At 35.4% G+C, this 16,974-nt stretch overlaps 1 pseudogene; it reads left to right on the top strand.

Annotated features, from left to right (window-relative positions):
* Window positions 1-7,416: 7,416 nt before the first annotated feature.
* On the top strand, window positions 7,417-9,094 carry LOC111177393 (small ribosomal subunit protein uS2 pseudogene; annotated as a pseudogene).
* The last annotated feature ends 7,880 nt before the right edge of the window (window positions 9,095-16,974 follow it).

The raw sequence follows: 16,974 nt of genomic DNA, 5'->3' as shown, positions 1-16,974 counted from the left end.
TTCTATTTAGGAAACTCAAAGATTCGTTTTCCTAGAGTGTACTGAGGCCCTAACCCCAGAGAGTGAAGATCAGGACATCCAATGGGTTAATCTTGAGTCAGATGGTTGGAGAGGCTTTTATCTCAATACTACTTTTAATTTAAATGCACTCGGATATCATATCAAATTAAATAAATTCATTAACACTAAAATAGGGCATTTTATCTATTCACCAACCCAAATAAGGACATGTTCTAAGCCCTTGGTAAAGTCTCTCAGAAGAGGAGAAACTAATTAAATTAATACCACACGCTCTCCTGATATTCAGTGGTGAGAAGAGCTTTCTTGGTGGTGTGACTTTATAGATTGTTTTAGTAAAAAAAAAAAAAAAAATCTTCCTTTTCTCCAACACCAGCTCCAAACCATCGTGATATCCAACATCTCCATAGAAAACTCTTAGGGTTTAGGAGTTTAAAGACCTCCCATGAGATGTAAATTTAGTTAATTGAATTGAGATCCAGTTTCTTGGCTGGCCATCAAGTAATCTTAGGAAAGGCACTCAGAGCCTCATCTTCCTCCCGTATATCATGTGGTCTACTAATGGTACCTAAGAATATGTTAGCTGTTTAGCTTTAATCTGTGAATCTGTGCTAAATCTGGGACTCTTAGCTAACACATCAAGATTGCCTCAGTCATTAGCATCATGGCTGAAACTGATTAGATTGGTTGAAGTTAGTTGCCTACGGAGGTAGTAGGGGAAAGCATTAGTGACAGATGATATTACAAGAAATATTTAGCATCACAAAAGAAAAGCATGCTTTTCAGTTTGGGTCACAAAATGATTTAGAAGACTTAGAACCTTGTCATTTTATTGAGTTGTATATCCTAGAAATCTCTCTCTCTCTCTAAATATATTTTGATGTGATGAGGAGAACAGTATTTATTCAGTCTTTCCTGTAAGGCACAGACTGGATCAAAGTAAGTGTCCTTTCAATGAATGTATAATGGGATCAACCGGTCAATTAATATGAAAACTTGGATGAACAGATAGGCCTGAATGAGGAGCCTAACAGACAAAGTTGCTGGACATTTAACGACTCAGTCCTTGAAATAATAAAACTTCCAAGCAAGAAGCTTGCAGAATTATACGGCAATTTCAAAAGAGAGAAATAATTCACAAGAGCCTCTGGTATTGGTTGTAAATTAGAGAGCAAGTGAATTATATAATTCTCTAAAAATGAATGACAATAAATAGTAAGAAATAAGACTGACAGCTAAACTAGCACTAACTAAAAGTGTGATAAACTAGGATTCCACACCCCCACACACACTCCTTTTTATGCTGTGTATCTTCCTCAATCTGGAGTCCTCTATAGTTTGCCAGGTGTCCAGCTCACGTCATATATGCTAAAGTCCTGTCTATTAAAAATTTAACGATATGTTTTTAATGCTTCAAGGGACATGGCAACCTCTCAAAGACTTAAGAATATTCAACCCTGGAATAATAAGTCTCTAATTTTAGGGCCTGCAGAGCACCCACTGGTGGAGTTATTCAGTGCAGGGAACCCTTCGATGACCTTGAAAACCACCATAATTGTACACTTGCTTGGGCTGTTCTCGATTTGAGTGGTGCACGTGAATATTGGAGGCTCCTGAGTACCTGACAGGCAATATCATACATTTGTTTGTTTCACCAACAGAACATAGCATATAGTAGCAACTCAATTTTCTATTGATTCCTTTCAGTTTACCTCTCTACTGCCCATGGAGCAGTGAAGCCGAGAGATCAGCAGTTAGTGACTGTTAAAGGGCTAGGTTCTTTTTCATGTTCAGTTACTAACTTTGAGGCCCTAGGCCATCACTTAACCTATTGCTTTTCTTTATTGAAAGTGTTTATTTATCAGAGTATTATAAGGAACAAATAAGAAAATGCATATCAAAATTATTTCACAAATATAAAGATCTAGATCTTTATATTTAGCTTGAGTTAAAATATGCCTGAATAATAATTACACTTTAACAAAATTAAATTCTAGAGTGGTATCATCAGAGCATTTTCTGTAATACTGCTGCATGTAGCTTAAACCAAAACAGAAACTGTATACCCATCGCAGGAGCTAAGACAGAAGACCAGTAGAATGGAAAGAAAAGAGAAAGAGACAAAGTATGAGAAAAAACACTGAATAAGATAGCAGGGGAAAAAAAGGAAGAGTAAGGACAAGGGGAAGCAAAAAAGGAGGGCATCTATATGGAATAGTGGAAGAATATCTATTATAATAATAGGCTTCTTCCTCTAGGGATGTTTAAATTTTCCTTGCATAGCTGAGGCCAGGACCACAGAAGATTAATAAAGCGTAACGGTTACACAGAGGCTTCTATCACTTAAATATACTGCTTGAAAGAGAAAGATTTTTCCTTTCTTCTTGCAAAATGTAGAAATTCACTTATTTTATTTGAGTCCACAGCAACATTATACTGAAAATGCCTTAGCAATATATAGAAACAATCCAGTCAGCAATTTTTTAACATGTATCTGATTCTAATGAGAAATAATGAAAGACATTATTATTAATTATTAAAATTATTATCATTAAAACTGTTAAAAGTTTTACCAGTTTGCCTGTGGTGCTAAGCGGTATTTAATATTTGATTAAAATGAAAACAGGAAACCCATTTCAAAGGTGTTTTCATCAATATTTGTTTGTGTGCAAAAAAAAATCACTGTTACAATATATTGTGAAATTATATTGTACAGTGCTTACAGAACAGCACAGTGGCTGGAACACAATTTCTGGAGCCAGATTACATATTTTTTCGACAGAGTGATTTGTTCATTGTGAAATCTTGGGCAAATGCTTAACCTTGTTTTTCCTTAGGTTCCTCATTTTTAACATGAAGGTTATAGTAGTGGTATTGTAAAATTTATATTAGGAGTCAATTCATACAAATTATTTAGAACAAGTAAGTACGAGTTTTTGTTAAGTGTGAGTTTTTGTTTTAAACTTATTTTTAAGGGAGAATATGCAAGAGTAAGTTAAGTTTGATTTTTATTTTATTTTGATACTTCAAGTGTCCTTTATTTTTAAATGATTCCCTCCTAAATAAAACTTAAAAGTCTAGAATATAAGAAACTAACTACTTAGGGTGGAAGACGCACCATACCAAAAAAAAGAAAGAAAAAACCTAATTATTTTTCAAGTACATCATACCTGCAGTAAAGAAAGATATTAAAAGAAATGATAATATTGTTACTTCTTTGTTTCTTTATTAATATTTTTATTCATGTGCATTTAAAGATTAAGCAAGTTTTTTAAGCTGTCTTTATCAGCTGCATGTTTGCAGCTTCTTCCTCATCAAGTAACTTGAATTAGTACATAGAACTATCAAATTCCTTGACTAATTCACTTCTCATTTTGTGTTGAAGTGTAATTACCCAATTTTCTTTTAAAATTTTCAGTTCTGATTAGCATATCAAAGTCTTTGGCATCTCATCAGATGTTACTTTACAAGAATTTTAATATATAAATATTGCAATTTTATAAAAAGATACCTGTAAAGAGTATCTTTCCATACTATTTTGGGTATACTAATGGCTAAATTAATGAGAAAAATGTAATTTAAGTGCTCAGGATAAATCCTTTTATAGACTATACTTTAAAATACTCAACAGTACAAAAATTCAAAATAGCTGAAAAAATAAATTTGAAACAAATGCAAAACTTTCTCTTAATAAGGTATCAAAGACACAAGCAGGCAAAGCAGGTAAAATCGTTGTTTACCGGGTACATCTTCCCAACGATTAAATCACGAGGTACCAATATTCTTACAGGTTCGTTAAGGATTACAGGTTAAAGAAACGCTGATTACAGATATATATGCAAAACATAATTAATTTCTGAAATGAGATCTCTTTACTGATGAAACAAAAGCTGCTGATTTCCTTCTCTTTTTAATCATTTGTTTTGATCTTGTGCTATGTAAAGGAAGAAAAATAAATTTCCCTCTACCCTTCTAGATTTTTGGCTGAGACACTCCCTGTAATAAAGACCAATCGACAGGAGAAAGACAAGTTTAATAACATGTATACCTACTGTATACATGGAAGATTCCCAGAAAAACTGAGTGACTCTCCAAAATGGCCCAAGCCATCACCTTAAATACTATCTGTAAGGCCAACTGGCCCGAGGCAGGGGAACGCAATCAGACTCACAGGTTGCACCAGACGGAAACTTTCCGGACCACCCAGTTCCAGGAACTGACCTGGAAACTTTCCGGACCACCCAGTTCCAGGAACTGACCTGGAGACTTTCCACCCGGCCCAGCCTTCCCGCCTTTCAAGGGGCGGGACTAACGGTCCCAAGACTGAGGCAACCGGCACCAGATATTGCCACGATACCCGAAAAGACCACCAAATAAGGAATACCCTGTGCCCTCCCGGATTCACCACACCCCTTCCCCTTCTTTCCCTATAAATTCTGCCCAAACCCTCACCCGGGCGCGACTTCTCTGGCCCCTTTCTCTCGGACCAGTGAACCTCGCCCGGGAGCGCTCCCTAAAAAAGCTCACTTGAAGCTTTCCTCTGTTTCGCAGTGCCGTTTGTTAAGATCCGACCTTACACTATCTCCAGCTAAAAACAACAAAAGATGTTGGGGGTGGAAGGTGCCGTTATGGAGGGTTATTAAGAAAAGCACAGTAAATGAAGCTAAGGTTGTTATGCAGACTTAAGTCTTCTTTATTGATAAAGAGTTTCTAGATTTGGAATCATCCTCTTTTCCTGGTGCAGAGATACTCTTACAAACAGAGGTTTCCCTTATAAATGTAAATCCCTCTTACAAAAGGGTAACTTCTACTACTCATTTTTAGAGCGTCTCCTATGTCTACTGTTTCTTAAAAAATAATCAATTCAAAATAATCCTCATGCCCAAGAGGCATATTTTGGGATGACGTATTCTGCTCTCCTTCAGCTGCTACTGACTTTTCAATTATTCTATAATACTACTAACCTTTAATCAAAATAAAACTAAATAAAAGTACTTTTCAAATAAAGCCTTTAGGAAACATATCTGAATAATGTGGAAGAGAAGCCAAGCAAACTAAACGTTATTTAAAGGTGATTTTCTTTTTCACCCCTTCTCACTTCCTCAGCACCCAACTAAATTCGTACAAATGTCAAATTCAGATCCCATGGAATACAGAGCATAAGGAAAGGATACAGGGCTGTTGACCTGAAGTAAATAGACTGCCAGATATTTCTCCAGCAAAGATAGATGAAAATTTCAGATCAGCAGAGAATTGCAATTAGAGGTCTGACACATTGGCAAGCCACATGCAAGTCCCCCCAAGGCATGGGAAGGAGAATGCTTTTATAGAGGGGAAAAGGAAGATGGGAGAGCTGTGGTAAACAGAGTCTATGGCTTTTCATTGGCTGAGTCCCTGTCAGGAAAGAAGAGGCGTCTTTCTTCTTTCTGTTGGGCTCTGCTATGTTGCAGGACCTGACAGCTCCCCTCTTCTGATCTCCAGACTCTATTTAATTAAGGTTTCTGTTATTAATTTTTTACAGGGCTTAAATTCAGTTTTGTGAAAATATGCTTCCCCAGCAACTGGTATTAAATACTTCAAACAGACAGTGGAAATTCCCCTACTGATTTTCCTAATATTACAACTATCCCAAAGTCATTAGAATGCATATTCTACTGCCCTCACCCTGCTTTTGAACCCTTAACAGACTACCATCAGCATACATTATTCTGGTCTCAACGTAGAACATATTTCTTACCTTTTGTTAAACATCAGAAAGTTATCTGCTGAGCAATGATGGAGATTCTTTCTTCCACAGAATCTACAAACAAAAGTGAAAAGATTTTAAGACTCTAAATTATCCAGAATACTTCATAATGAGTTTACAATTGCCATTCCAATGCATTTGTTTATTCCAACATATATAAATAAGGTTATAGAGAAAACAGAAAAGTATATTGATTCAATCATATGACTGTATTTTCATCAATATCTTTTCCAATTTCTAACATCTCTGAGTAAGATTGTCAGGGTATACTCTACCTAATGGTACCTGGCCGACGGGGCCAGGAGCAAGAACTATAATGTAGCTGTTGCCTTTCTGGCCAAACGTGTGTTCTGTGTCATATGGCTATCTCTGCCCAGAGGGAAAACACCTTGCTTTTTTTTCTCCTTGATATACCCAAAAGGGGTATCGTTTGCAATTCTTCAAAGGAAGGTTAATTTTCGTTCTTTAATTTGTATGTCAGTACCAACTGTGCTCTAAGAGACAGTGCAAAATAGACCAGAAAAAAAAGAGTGAATTTCTCTTTTATGAGCAGTATTTACATATCTGTTAAAAGAGTAAAGAGATGACATGAATTCATTAATGAATGAAATGCAGTTGACCTGTAAACAATGAGGGGTTGGGGGTGCTGACCCCCTCCCCCATTTGAAAGTTTTCCTACTGCCATCTCTGACTCAAAAAACAAAGGAATTGATAAATGATTCACCAAAGGGCAGGAAGCTGACACAGCCTGCATAGACTTAGGACTCAAACTCTAGTTCTTTTGATTCCACACATTGTGATATCTAATCCAACACAAATTTTTCTTAGTTAATTTAAAGATCTGTAAAATGAAAATACAAGTTCGATACTTATTGAAATAAATCTGCATATAAGTGTACCTGAGCAGTTCAAGCTCGTGTTGTTCAAGGGTCAAATGTATTACTTTTAATCTCATAAGAGTAAATGAATGAAGGCATATTGAATAAAAACATTACCCTCCAAACCAGGTTTCTTAACCTAGCTCTGAACATCTTTGGCAAAATGATTTCTAACAGGACTATAATAATATACTCATTTCATTGAAATACTTTATTTTGTTGTTTTTATGGTTTTTAAATTACTTGCAACAGTTGCATAGAATATCTGCATAGAATTTTATAGAATAAATTAAGTTGTTTCTTTTTTGGCTAATAACAACTCTGCTGAAATAAACTTGTTTTATATATTTCTTTGCACATATGAAAATAGGACATTCCCAGCTATGGAACTGATAGGGCAGGAAATATATGAAAATTTATCTTTCACACATTTTAATTATTCTGATAATTTTTACAAAGGTTGAACTACACATTAATATTTTTAAATGTTTGCAAAATTGTATAATGCTATTTTGACTTGCATTCACTTAATTACATATGAATTTATGCATCATTATGTTAATTTGTGTGTAAACTGCTTATTCATTTCTATGCTTATTAGATTATTCATATTTTTCAAATATATTTATAAATGTCCCTTCCCCTAATCCTAGAAATGCTGTAGGAAAAATAGGAAGTGTGTTGGAACTTGGAACTTTGTTTAGCACCTAACAAAACACCCTTAGCCCTGAGATCCACCCATTTCTTTCTTCTAAGAGTTACACACAGCACGCAAGCACCCCATATACCATTTTTATAATCGTGTTTTTTTCTCTCCTGTAGTAGTTCTATTTATGTTCTTGATATGAATACTTTTTTGCTGTTGTTATATGTATTGCAGGTGTATTTTCCCAGTCTGTGGTTTGTCCTTTAGCTTTGTATATGGGGGCTTCCAAAATTAGATTTCTAAGCTTTTCCATGCTACCCAGAGAGAGATCCATACAGCATTTTTCTGGGTTCCCAGCATAACTTAAAGGGAAACTTTCACAATGTCCAGAGCTTTTGATGTCCTACAAATGAAGGAGGATGTCCTCAAATTCCTTGCAGCAGGAACCCACTTAGGTGGCACCAACCTTGACCTCCAAATCGGACAGTTATCTAAGAAGGAAAAGTGATGGCATTACCTCTAAATCTGAACAGAACCTGGGAGAAGCTTCTGCTGTCCGCTTCTGCCATCACTGCCGTTGAAAACCTGGCTGATGTCAGTATCATAACCTCCAGGAAGACCAGCCAGAGAGCTGTGCCGAGGTTTGCTGCTGCCATGGGCGCCACTCCTACTGCTGGTCACCTCGCTCCTGGAACCTCACTCACCGGAGCCCGGCAGGCTTCCGGGAGCCGCGACTCGTGGTGGTTCCCGACACCAGGCCTGACCACCGGCATGAGAGGCATCTTCTGTGAACCTGCCTACCACTGCTCCGTGTAACACAAACCAGTCTCTGGGCTCTGTGTACCCCGCCATCTCTGCAACAACCGGGAGCTCACTCTGCAGGTCTGACGTGATTGACGGACGCTGACCGGGGAAGTTCTGCGAATGCGCGGTTCCCTCTCCCGTGAGCACCTGCGGGAGTCCCGCCTACTCTCCACTTGTGTGAAGATCCTCAACAGGTGGTAAAGAAAGGGCAGGCCTCAGCTGAGAAGGCTGTGACCAAGGAGGAATTCAGAGTGAACGGACTTCTCCAGCTCCTGAATTTACGGCTGCTCAACCCGAGGTGGCAGCCTGGTCTGAAGGTGGCAGGCGCCCTCTGTGCCTGCCCATTAGTTCCCCACTGAGAACCACAGTGCACAGCGGCGAGTGAAGATGCCGCTGAAGTTGGGCTGCAGCTGCCACTGCTCAGGCCACGGAATGGGAGGAGCAACCGCTGAGTGGTCCGCAGCTGTTCTTCTGCAGACTCTAACCCAGAAAATGGAAATAAAAGGGATGGAAAATAAATAGTCTCTAAAACAATTTCTAAATTATGCAGTGAATTCAACTACGTTAGAAACCAGCTTGGGTCACCAGTTGGCAGTAAGCTTCCACTTTTCATTTGCAGGTAATACATAAAGGTATTCATGATAATGTCCATTTCATAAAAGAAATTCAACATTTATACAAATAATTTGCTAATTCTTATGATCTTAGCTACGTTTTAGTTTGTTTTTTCCACGTTTAAAGAAACGTTTAAAGAAAGCGATATATCTTACTCGTATTTCACACGTGATATCTTGCTGCTCTATTTAAAAAAAAATGAACTCTATAAAATATAAAGACCTAAGTAGCTAGAGGTATATCTCTTATTAATATGTAAATTGTAAAAGTTTTCTATTTTTTGGTTTCTTTCCACAGTATTTCATATGGAAATAGTAGCAAAGGAAGTTCTTTTTCTTGTGACTTTGTTTTACCTCTTAAAAGAAATACTCTGAATTATTTGCTTTTTTTCTCTGTTCACAGATTGATGGGCTATCTTCTGAAGCATGTACTCAAGGCTGTATTTTTACTTGGGTTTTGCATACTGAGCATATATCTTCTGGTAAGTTGCACCTTTTGTTCTTTTTTTAATGGCTTTTATGCATTGTTATTCCATTAGTACAAGGTTAGCTATTGCTACAAATATCCCACAGAGAGAATATTTCAGTGACTTTCTTGACAATGCTGAAAAGTCTTTGTTTAGCATTCACTCTGCCTTCTAATTCTGTGCTGTTAATGTCACTTTCTGTGTTCCAGTTTAATTCAGGTTGAGTTATTCTTATTCTTTCAGTCTCTAATCGCTAGCTCTTATATCTTTCAATTATACAAATCTGAGCACAGCTTTGGTCTGGATTCACACAAGCTTGGTCTGTCACTTGAGTTCAGGTCCAAAGTAGTTTTTGATGTTTGCTACAACCATTACCTCATTGTCAGCCCCAGATAAAGTTGTCAGAAATTTACTGCATAATTTGGTAGGGTTTTACTTAGAATAAAATGAATTTCATTTGGAATAGACTTAGGGAAAAACATGCCATTAAAAAAATTAATTTGACAGAAAGTAGAAGTATTAAAATAAGTCTACATATTAATAAAATTATTTAAATATAATGAGTATTTATTGGTACACTGATTTGAAATTTGTAAAAATATGCACTTCAAGGCTTCTATAATTTCCTAAAGTGAGTAATAATAAAAAAATATTTAACAAAACTTCCTCAAAACAAAAGTAGTGCAAATAAAGATGATTTATAAACAAATTTTTCTGATTATTAATTAAACTTTGATATAACTATTAGTCTTTGATTTATATTATCATATTTATTTGAAATTTAGCAAATGAGTTGCTTTAAAAAATACATTTGGTAAAACCTAGAGCAATGACAAAAAGAAAAAAACAAAAACATAATTACTAAGCTAATAGTAACAAAAAAATTACCATGCTAAAAAGTATTAAATTAACCCAAGTAAAGGCAGGAAAGGAGCAAAAACTGGATCAAAGAACAAAGGCAGAAATAGGAAATAAAGAGCACCTGGTATATTTAAACTCAGGTGATAACAGTATTATATATAAAAGGTTTACACTCAGGGAACAAGGCAGACATTATCATAATGGGTGAAAAAAGGCTATAAGTTTTCTACATAAAAACCACTTTTAAAATGAATACGTTTAAATCTAAAAGGATTGAAAAAGGTACATTATATCAAACCTATTCATAAGATACCTAGAGAAGTAACATTAATAGTAGACATGGTAGATTTTAGAATAAGAAATATTACCATGGATAAAGGGGAGAATGTTATGGCAGAGGGAATGATTTATGAGAAGGATATAACAATCTTAATTTTAATGCATCTAATAGATAAACTTTACTTAAAGTAAAAATTAACAGAACTGATAGGATAACTAGAAAAAACTACAATTATAGATGAAGTTTACAGTCCTTCTCTCACCATCAAAAAAATTATGCCACTACACTTAAATTGTATAATCTTACAAGAACATACCTTAATGTTCTCCTTCCTGTCCTTTGGAAAATAGTTATTATATATTTTATGTCTACTTATGTTATAAACTACACATTTTGGATGTAATTTGTTCATACATTTGGAAGTTCTGCATAATTCTGTAAACTGATATTTTCTTAAATGGTTCATGGAGGATGTTACAAAACCATTCGTCTGGAAAAGATCCATTCAAAGTACAAGATAGACTAATGAATTTTAATGTAACAAATTACAGAAATACATGAATATGGTTTCAGTTTTCTTATTGAAACTAACTTCTAAGAAGCTACCACTTACCAAGTTTTGATATTGTATCAAAGAAAATATCTACAAATATCTGAAAAGACTTTTAAAATACTCCTAACTTTTCAAATTACTTGTCTGTGTAAAGACCAGATTATCTTCATATACTTTTTTTTTTAAATTTTTGACTGTGCTGGGTCTTTGTAGCTGTGCGGTCTTTCTCTAGTTGCGGTGAACAGGGGCTACTCTTCGTTGTGGTCCGTGGTCTATTCGTTGCGGTGGCTTCTTGTTGCAGAGCATGTGCTCTAGGCATGCGGGCTTCAGTAGTTGTGGCTCGCGGGCTCTAGAGTGCAGGCTCAGTAGTTGTGGCGCATGGGCTTAGCTGCTCCGTGGCATGTGGGATCTTCCCGGACCAGGGCTCAAACCCGTGTCCCCGGCAATGGCAGGCAGATTCTTAACCACTGCGCCACCAGGGAAGCCCTCTCTTCATATACTTGAACTTAAAAAAATACCATGGACTGAATGCAGAAAGAAATCTGAGAATCCAGTTATATTTATACAAATATTGCAGAAATTTTCAAAATCTAAAACATTGCACTTCTCTCTCTCATGATTTTATATATATAGTTCTCTTTAATTTAAATATTTTTTTACATTAGAGATAACAATAGATTGATTTTACTGTTGTTTTCAATAAGTTAAGTACATATTAATACTTGTTCAGTTTTTATTTTTTATTGTGGTAAGAACACTAACTTGAGATCTGTCCTCTTACCGAAGTTTTAAATGCACAACTCAGTATTGTTAAGTGTAGGTACTATGTTGTACAGCAGATCTCTGGAACTTGTTCATCTTACCTAGATGCAACTTTATACCAGTTGAACAGAAACCTCCCATTTCTTCATCACCCCAGCCCCTGGCAACCATCATTCTACTCTCTGTTTCTATGAGTTTGACTATTTTAACTTCCTCTTATAAGTGGAACTATGCCAGTGGAATTCTGTGTCTGGCTTATCTCACTTATCATAATGTCTTCCAGGGTCATTCATATTGTCATATAAGGCAGGATTTCCTTCTTTTTAGAGCTTAATAATATTTTCATTGTATGAAATATACCACATTTTCTTTATTCCTCCATCAGTGGGCATTTAGGTTGTCTCCATACGTTGGCTATTATGAATAATACTGCAATGGACACAGGTGTGCAGATATCTCTTTGAGATCCTGATTTCAATTCTTTTGGTTATATAACCCGAAGTAAGGTTGATAGATCATATGATAGGTCTATTTTTAGTATTTTGAGAAACCTCTGTACTATTTTCTGTAATGGCTGCACTAATTTACATTTCCACTAACAGTGCACAAGGGTTCCAATTTCTCCAAATCCTCTCCAACACATTAGCTTTTAGTTTTTTAATAATTGTCATCCTAACAGGTGTAAGGTGATATCTACAAAATAAAAGCACTTTGGGGTCCTCAATTACTTTTATATGTATAAATGTGTCCTGAGACCAAAAATTTTGCGAACCACTGGTATAAATTCAAATTTGTCTTTGGTATTATAGTTTTTCTGCTTAAAGTTATCTAATCTGAACTAATCACATCCGGTGAATTTTTATTTTAGACATTATAGTTTTAATTCTTATGAATTCCATTTAGTATTTTTTATATTTTGTTTCTCTCCTCATTATGTTGAGAATTTCCTTTAAATCATTGAGTATATTTATGATAGCTATTTTAAACTGTCTGTGTACAAATTTTGTCATCTTTCTCAATTTTAGGAATAAGTCTATTAAATGACTTCTGCTTTTTCTTGGTCTTAATTTGTTGCTTCTTTACATGTGTAGGACTTTTTATTAAATGTCAGATGTGGTGAATATTATGTTTTTGATTATTTGGATATTTTTGTATTCTTTTAAAGAGTGCCTACGTTGGTTTTAGCAGGCATTCATGTTATTTGCAGATCCAAGCAGATTCCTTGACACCCTTTTAAAAAGTTTGTTAATATGGATCTAGCGTACCTTCATTTTAGGGATAATTTAGCCCTGATACAAAGATGTGACATTCTGAGACCACTGTTTATTTCCTCAAATGTTTACTGAGACCTTTGACTTTGGTCTATGGAAACCCCTATGTATGTGCAGGTTAGTATTTGGCTAAAGTTTTTAGCAAACCTATATGTATATTTCTGGAGCTCTTGCTCTGCATAATACATCTTCTCTGGCACTTTGGCCCACACATTCCAGCCACCTCTGCCTTCCCAGATTTCTGTCTCCGCCTCATCAATGCAGTATGCTGTGTTCTGCTTGCGCCTTCAGTAGAATCTGGGAAGTGTGCTCAGGCAGAAAGGGCAAAATTGTAGCATTCACCTAGCATGTTTTTCCCTTAGGAATCACAGTTTTTTGTTGCCAGTAATCTCATACATGTTTTTCAGTTTGTAAATAGTTTATGGTAAAGGACAAATCTGGTCCCAGTTAATGGTCAGTTCATGGTAAAAAGCAGAAATCCTCCTTGTGTCACCATTTTCTTTCATTGCCATTTTCGCTAATTTACTTAAAATTAGAATTTTCTCTTTAATTGAATTCTAACCTCGTATTAATTTTCTATTTAGTCACATTGAGAAGAGAGAAATAATGGATTGGGAAGCTTTGCTGCATTCTCTGAAATATCAATGGCTTAAACTAACAAGCATGCATTTTTCTCACATACAGAACTGCTAGTTAGTGAGACAGTTCTGCCTCAGGCTATAGGTTGGCTGCTTTTAGCTTCAAATTTCCATCAGGATTCAAATCTGCTCCATGTGACTCCACATTTTTTTTGGACTGGTGGTCATCTGAGACATGTTATTCTCATGGCAGGCTACAGAAGCACAAGAGGACAGGCCATCTTTCCCGGGCATATTTAACAAATCTTTTCTGATCATGCCTGATAGTATTTCACTGGCCCAAACATGTAACATGATGAATCCCAAAGTCAACTTGTAAAAAAGTACATTGCTCCTATCATGAAGGCATGGAAAAGACAGTAAAATATGATGCTAAAATAAGACTTGAGTGAAGAATTAGAGATAATATCTCCCAAGACATTAATGGGTCTCTCTGTCATTTAGTAACGTTAAGACAGCCAGCACTCATACAAACTTGCTATAATATTTTTCTTCACTTAAATAATTTGCTTTAGAAAATTGAAAGGGCCTGAAAAGTGTTTCGCCAATAACTTCATTTGGTAAGTGGAGAAACTGATGTCCCAGAGTATTTAAGCACTTTTCTAAATTTGTATAGTAAGTCATTGATATCTGACATGGGAATAACTGATCTGACACTGTGAAATCAGTGTTATGTTGACTTTCTCTTACGTTCCATGTGAACTTTCAATATTTCTTTAAATAGTATTTCTTTCAATATTATTATTATAATAATCTCTAGGTCCATCCATATATTGGCTTGGCCAAAAAGGTCGTTCAAATAGAGAAGTAGATAAGAAGAATAGAGAAGTAGATAAGATTTAATAGGAAGATATACAGATATAGATATAAACTTCTATCTTTTAAAGATGGTGATCTGTATCTTACCTGTAAGCTAAAGAATTATGCAAATACTCATCAAAAAATTACCTATCATTGATAATATAGCAAACATATTTATTTTATTTAGATATTTTCCCATATGAAAATATTTCTAGCTATTAGATTCTCCAGGAAAATTAATACAGTAGATTTTCTTTTAAGTATTTTACTATGTAATATATATTTTTATAAATTTCAGGGGCAAAACCATAACTCAGTTGTTAAATATTTCACTGCAGTCTGATAAACTCTAGTGCCAGGCTCTCTGGAATCATAACAAATGCAAATATTTGTTAGAAAAGAATTTACATACAGCCAATTCTGTCTGTACATGGAGAACATAACTCATGCCAACTCTAAAGACACCAATGCCACTCAGTAAGCTGGCCCTATGAGACTGAATTAAGCACTGTTTGTGCAGCAGGATGGGAGGAGCTGTGGTAAATACCACTCTGCTCAGGCTGTCTCCAGCTTCACCTGATGCAACCTTAATGACAATGTTGCATAGAAGCCAGAGAGAGGAATTTAACAATAGCTTCAAGTTATATATTCTTCCAAGTTGAGGGACCTCATAGTTTCACATTAAAAGCTCTATCCTGAAACTCTACAAGTACAAAGTTCTCAGCCAAACACAAGAATTTTGTGCAGGGCACTACCTGCTTGAGATGCTGTCTTAGTCTGTTCAGGCTACTATTAACAAAGTACCATAGATTGATCCGCTTGTAAACAACAGAAATTTATTTCTGACTGTCGTGGAGGCCAAAAGATAGAAATCAGTTCACCAGCGTGTTTGATTTCTGGTGAGAGCCTTCTCCAAGGTTGCAGACTTCTGACTTCTCCCCATATCTTTACATGGCAGAAAAAGGGAGCTAGCTAGCTCTCTTCCTTCTTCTTAAAAGGGCACTAATCCCATTCATGAGGGCTCCACTCTCATGACTAATCACCTCCCAAGGCCCCACCTCCAAATACCATCACACTGGGATTAAGTTTTCAAAAACTGAATTTTTTTAGGGGGCAGGCACAAACAAATACATTAAGGTGGAGTCAGTAATATCCTTTTATGTAGTTTGTAGTAAGAAAAGGACACCTTTAAAAAATTTTTCAAGTTACAAAATTCAGAATATACATTCATGTAGATGACTGGAAGTTTATTCTACTGCATGTCTCTTCCTTTATTTCTTAAAATCCCTTCAAAGTTTCACAAGTGATATCTGAAGCTCTTTATATTTAATTTTTTAAAAAATATCACATTTCTCCAAATGACTCTCCTATTAAAGAAAACAAAACAAAACAAAACAACTATCTTTGCCAACATGGTGCTGTTCTTAATTCTCCAAAACTCTGGTGTTAAATGTTTATGGACGCTTTTTGGTAATAGAGGTAAAATATAAAGAGAAACTTACACTTTTCTAAAAATGGTTTCTCTTGAACTTCAGGGTATCCATCTAGATCCTGGAAATATTGCACGTGTCAGGGATCCAGCTTAGCCTACTAAAAGAATCTTTTGGCCTCTTCACACAGTAAAATCCATAAATAACTCCACTGGCTTAAGAATCTAGGGATAGTTCCTCCCACCCTAAGGTTTAAGACCTCTTTTTCCACTGACAGTGGAATACCGATTGCCTATACAGGAAAATCCCCCTAAAGATGTAATGCTATTCTAAGGCCCAGAATTGACGTTTATAATAACCAATGATGTGTTACCAAAATCTGTGGGAATTAACAGTCATTTGGGGAGTTGGGAGGCTTTAACTAAGGTTTTACCCAATTTACATTATTGAACAGAGCATTTCTATATTGGTATGTGGTACCTAATTTAATTTTATGTTGACATCCCAGTTTTTATTTTACAAAACTATTGAGTATCACATTTTACTTTATTATCAAGAAGAGACGATTCTACAAAGGTGTCTGTCATTATGCCTATGGAAACCGAAAATTGCCAAAACTATTAAGGATCAGGTTTGCAAAAGAATAAAATGAAAATAAAAGTCATTCCTTATTTTCCACAAGAATGCAATGACACGCAGATTTGCCATATTGCATTTGAATCTCTGTGTGGCCTTATTTCCCCAAGCATGCCAAAATTTTTTGCATTTATTCATTTTCACTGGTTCAACAAGACTGATTTTTACCTACAGCATAAAAGCATTAATGTTTCAGTTTCTACCAGACAAGGAAATTTGATAACTGATTAAGCCTCTGCCTCAAATTTAGTACCCCTTCCCTGTCAGTACTCAGATTTAGTTGGCCAAGTTTTGTTTGTTTTCACAAAACAACAATACCTATATGGTATATTGTAAATACAACATATAGAAAATATTATATATCATATATATTGTATATATGTATTGTATATATAATGTGCATAGTCTTTATACATTTATTCTACATATGCCTATATTCAGTATAAAGTGTGTACATAATATATGTATATATTTTCTGTGTGCACATACACATTCCACACACGTATAATTACTATATAAATAAATTATAATATTCAAACCACAAAAGTACAATTTCAAAGTCCTTGAAT

This window comes from Delphinapterus leucas, chromosome 1 (genome assembly GCF_059928025.1).
Source record: "Delphinapterus leucas isolate spDelLeu-1000000601 "Yukka" chromosome 1, BTC_Dleu_Yukka2, whole genome shotgun sequence".
In the NCBI taxonomy this organism is placed as follows: domain Eukaryota; kingdom Metazoa; phylum Chordata; class Mammalia; order Artiodactyla; family Monodontidae; genus Delphinapterus; species Delphinapterus leucas.
This window is presented reverse-complemented; position numbering and strand designations above follow the sequence as displayed.